The sequence below is a fragment of the Schistocerca americana genome, chromosome 6 (assembly GCF_021461395.2).
Source record: "Schistocerca americana isolate TAMUIC-IGC-003095 chromosome 6, iqSchAmer2.1, whole genome shotgun sequence".
Lineage (NCBI taxonomy): Eukaryota > Metazoa > Arthropoda > Insecta > Orthoptera > Acrididae > Schistocerca > Schistocerca americana.
In genome coordinates this window covers 289,524,580-289,529,579 of record NC_060124.1, presented here as the reverse complement: position 1 = coordinate 289,529,579, position 5,000 = coordinate 289,524,580, and the positions used below count along the sequence as shown (strand labels likewise).

At 53.4% G+C, this 5,000-nt stretch overlaps 1 non-coding gene across 1 annotated transcript in view; it reads left to right on the top strand.

Annotated features, from left to right (window-relative positions):
• The first annotated feature begins 4,386 nt into the window (after positions 1 to 4,386).
• LOC124620930 overlaps positions 4,387 to 5,000 on the top strand; it is a 1,910-nt gene continuing 1,296 nt past the window's right edge. The window contains exon 1 of the ribosomal RNA XR_006980434.1: positions 4,387 to 5,000. This exon is cut by the window's right edge and continues 1,296 nt beyond it. This is a non-coding gene — a ribosomal RNA (small subunit ribosomal RNA).

Genomic DNA, 5,000 nt, shown 5'->3' with positions numbered 1-5,000 from the left:
CTCGCACTCGCAATGTGCAATCCACCCCTATAACGTGCGTTTCATGAAGAGTTATGTCCAATATGCGACATTCCCGCTGTCCATATACATGAGCTGCGAGCTGTACCACGTACGAGCTACAGACGCGATCGCGTTGCTCTCTGTACGAATGCAGATGCTCAGCGGCAGCTAGGAGGCGCTCCATCCATGTCGGTACCGGTGAGCGTTGCACTCGCAGTCGCAAAAACGTACGGCAAGTATATTACTCGGAAGAGTCAATGACAGTCCAAGCCCCCCCTGCGTGGGAAGAGTCTTCCTAGGCCATGACCCACCGGAAGGGCGCAGCGTCCCCCACCCCAGACATGTGACGTCACACTATCGGTATTGACGACTAGACTGATTCCTTATAATCATTTGCCATACACCGGTGGAAGCTGCCGAGACGAGTAACTACGTGGCGGCCTCGCCGTGTCACTAATGTACAGAGATACAACAGTTTCGACTGGAACCGGATGAAACGTATACACGGCGCTGATTAGTAATAGATAGAGCCATCAAAATACAGATAATGTATACAACTGTCCGTATACATGCTGAAAGACTCTGCTCACAATCACAACCACACGTCAGCCAGACACTCTTATCACGCACTACTCTCTGCCTGTAACAGGCACAGAGACAATATGTAAGCACCAGCATGGAACAACACCCAGTGCATCCTCTCCGCCACATTAGGCAATCCACACTATCATAACCAGACCGGGAGGTCCACTCACAAAACAGAATATCCCACCCTTCCGACAACCACCATTGCTCAGCTAAGCCACCAACACCCACACATGTCCTACACAGGGGTACACCCAACATCACAATACTGCCTCCTGTCACAGCACACAAACAATGGCAGGAATGAAAGACACAGGTCTGCCACAAGCATGGAATCAGAGCGCCGCCTGTCATGAGCCAAAGGTGCAACCTGACATGGCAAATCAGATGATGCCGCAGTCATTTACTTACGATAATCACAATCAACAAACCGGCCCCCCCCCCAAAACACCTTTCCTTACAACAATGTGTACCTTAACCTAACCCGTATTGTGCCTTAACCTAACCCGTATTGTGCCTTAACCTAACCCGTATTGTGCCTTAACCTAACCCGTATTGTGCCTTAACCTAACCAGTATTGTGCCTTAACCTAACCCGTATTGTGCCTTAACCTAACCCGTATTGTGCCTTAACCTAACCCGTATTGTGCCTTAACCTAACCCGTATTGTGCCTTAACCTAACCCGTATTGTGCCTTAACCTAACCCGTATTGTGCCTTAACCTAACCCGTATTGTGCCTTAACCTAACCCGTATTTTGCCTTAACCTAACCCGTATTGTGCCTTAACCTAACCCGTATTGTGCCTTAACCTAACCCGTATTGTGCCTTAACCTAACCCGTATTGTGCCTTAACCTAACCCGTATTGTGCCTTAACCTAACCCGTATTGTGCCTTAACCTAACCCGTATTGTGCCTTAACCTAACCCGTATTGTGCCTTAACCTAACCCGTATTGTGCCTTAACCTAACCCGTATTGTGCCTTAACCTAACCCGTATTGTGCCTTAACCTAACCCGTATTGCGCCTTAACCTAACCCGTATTGCGCCTTAACCTAACCCGTATTGCGCCTTAACCTAACCCGTATTGCGCCTGAACCTAACCCGTGTTGCGCCTTAACCTAACCCGTGTTGCGCCTTAACCTAACCCGTGTTGCGCCTTAACCTAACCCGTGTTGCGCCTTAACCTAACCCGTGTTGCGCCTTAACCTAACCCGTGTTGCGCCTTAACCTAACCCGTGTTGCGCCTTAACCTAACCCGTGTTGCGCCTTAACCTAACCCGTGTTGCGCCTTAACCTAACCCGTGTTGCGCCTTAACCTAACCCGTGTTGCGCCTTAACCTAACCCGTGTTGCGCCTTAACCTAACCCGTGTTGCGCCTTAACCTAACCTATGTTGCGCCTTAACCTAACCTATGTTGCGCCTTAACCTAACCTATGTTGCGCCTTAACCTAACCTATGTTGCGCCTTAACCTAACCCATATTGTACCTTAACCTAACCCATATTGTACCTTAACCTAACCCATATTGTACCTTAACCTAACCCATATTGTACCTTAACCTAACCCATATTGTACCTTAACCTAACCCATATTGTACCTTAACCTAACCCATATTGTACCTTAACCTAACCCATATTGTACCTTAACCTAACCCATGTTGCGCCTTAACCTAACCCATGTTGCGCCTTAACCTAACCTATGTTGCGCCTTAACCTAACCTATGTTGCGCCTTAACCCAACACACGTTGGGCCTTAACCCAACACACGTTGGGCCTTAACCCAACACACGTTGGGCCTTAACCCAACACACGTTGGGCCTTAACCCAACACACGTTGGGCCTTAACCCAACACACGTTGGGCCTTAACCCAACACACGTTGGGCCTAAACCCAACACACGTTGGGCCTTAACCCAACACACGTTGGGCCTTAACCCAACACACGTTGGGCCTTAACCCAACACACGTTGGGCCTTAACCCAACACACGTTGGGCCTTAACCCAACACACGTTGGGCCTTAACCCAACACACGTTGGGCCTTAACCCAACACACGTTGGGCCTTAACCCAACACACGTTGGGCCTTAACCCAACACACGTTGGGCCTTAACCCGCTCTGTAATTGTCATACGACGCGTTAAATTAGTGTAGTGTTGCCTAACTGCAACCCCCGCAATATAGTTTGCCACTCGCACTGCCCGGTCCCCAGAGTATCGCTTCATGTTAAACACCTTGCAGCTATACACTGTAATGCGGATGGCAGCAGGACGTACATGCTCAATGCCCTTCGCAGTTGTTCATTGGCATTCGCATGGCGAAGCACAGCCTACGTTGTGGTACGGCTTGTGTCAACTGTCCGCTGATGTTGTACGTCCAAATGACACACTGTACGGCACATTGGTCCTCATGTACTGAATGATACATCGTGGTACATGTGTGACCGTACCACGACTGCGCCAACAACGGCGAACCATACGGTCCAAATATTGTGCACTCAGCTACGTGTCGTCTCCCTATAAGAGCTGGATTGCAGTATGGTATGCCGTGGATGGCGATCAGCATGAGCCGTCTGTTGATGTAGTGGCGCGTGTTGTCAGACGTAGTCGTCTCTTCTCACACACCGTGATAGCATGGTGCACTGCGTTCCACATCTGCGACATGCGACAGAGGCCGGTTGACAGTCGTTCGCGCAATGGACATCGCATACGTACGGGGGCCACCTTCCACGTGTTCGCGAAGCGTGCACATGTTGTTGCGTGTATGTGGGCAGACATAGTGTGTCGTGACACCTGACACAGGCATGCAACAATCGTTGAATTTGCAAATGGCGATGGACGTCTACGTTTGCTGGTGACGTTACGCAAATGAACAACTGGTAAACCGTTGTGGTGCGGTTGTTCTCGCTAGAGGTGAATCAGTGATGGCGACGATCGGTTGAGCTACCAACCGGTTGTTTCAGCGATACCCACCATGCCCACGAACGTGAATGGCATGTGGGTGTGAAGCGATACGCGGCGGTGGCTGGGTGGGACCGTCCCCGGCCGGTGAGGGGGGGCCTCCCGGCGTGCTGGCCGCGCGGTGCGTGGGCGCACGCGCTACAGCCGGCTGGTGGGGGCGGCCAGTGGCAGGCGCGCCGGCCGACGGAGGCGGCAGGCGGCGCAGCTGCGCGCCGGCGCACCCTGCACGCGGCGCCGTGCGGCCAAAGTAGGTCCTCGCGGGCCCGGTGCGAAGCGCGGTGGACATCTGCAGTGTGCTGGTCCGATTGAGGACTGTGTGCGCTGAGGATGCGCCGCCGCCCGGCGCTCGGCGCCGCGACGCCGTCTGCTGCTCGGTCGCCTCTGCGGTTCTCGCAGGTGGTTTGTATCGCAGCTGTGCGGACGTGTTGGCGCGTGCGCTGTGCTGGGAGAGTTCGCTTCGGCACCCAAGTGGGGCTTTTGTCCTTCTGTGGCGCTGGCGTTGGAGCTGCCGGCCACCGTAGGTGGCGCGTGTTGTCTCCCGCCGGCAATGCCACGACAGCACGCTCCCGGGCCTCTGTCGGCAGCGGCAAGCTCAGTTGGGAGCACGGGTGGTCGCACCTAAAGCGTCTACTCGCCAAACTCCGGGCGATTGCGCCTCTCTCGAACCCGACCAAGTACTTAGGACGGCGCTGCGCGCCGCCGGGACCTGAGAGGGTTTCGAGGTGTATTGTGCAGGGGAGCTCAGCCTCCTCCTGTTTGCAGAATAATTGAGCGGACGCTTGCGTGTTCGCGCGGGCCCCCGGGACACACTCCCGGGCGGCCGGCTGCTCAGCTCTAGTTGACGCAGCTCCCTGGTTGATCCTGCCAGTAGTCATATGCTTGTCTCAAAGATTAAGCCATGCATGTCTCAGTACAAGCCGCATTAAGGTGAAACCGCGAATGGCTCATTAAATCAGTTATGGTTCCTTAGATCGTACCCACGTTACTTGGATAACTGTGGTAATTCTAGAGCTAATACATGCAAACAGAGTCCCGACCAGAGATGGAAGGGACGCTTTTATTAGATCAAAACCAATCGGTCGGCTCGTCCGGTCCGTTTGCCTTGGTGACTCTGAATAACTTTGGGCTGATCGCACGGTCCTCGTACCGGCGACGCATCTTTCAAATGTCTGCCTTATCAACTGTCGATGGTAGGTTCTGCGCCTACCATGGTTGTAACGGGTAACGGGGAATCAGGGTTCGATTCCGGAGAGGGAGCCTGAGAAACGGCTACCACATCCAAGGAAGGCAGCAGGCGCGCAAATTACCCACTCCCGGCACGGGGAGGTAGTGACGAAAAATAACGATACGGGACTCATCCGAGGCCCCGTAATCGGAATGAGTACACTTTAAATCCTTTAACGAGTATCTATTGGAGGGCAAGTCTGGTGCCAGCAGCCGCGGTAATTCCAGCTCCAATAGC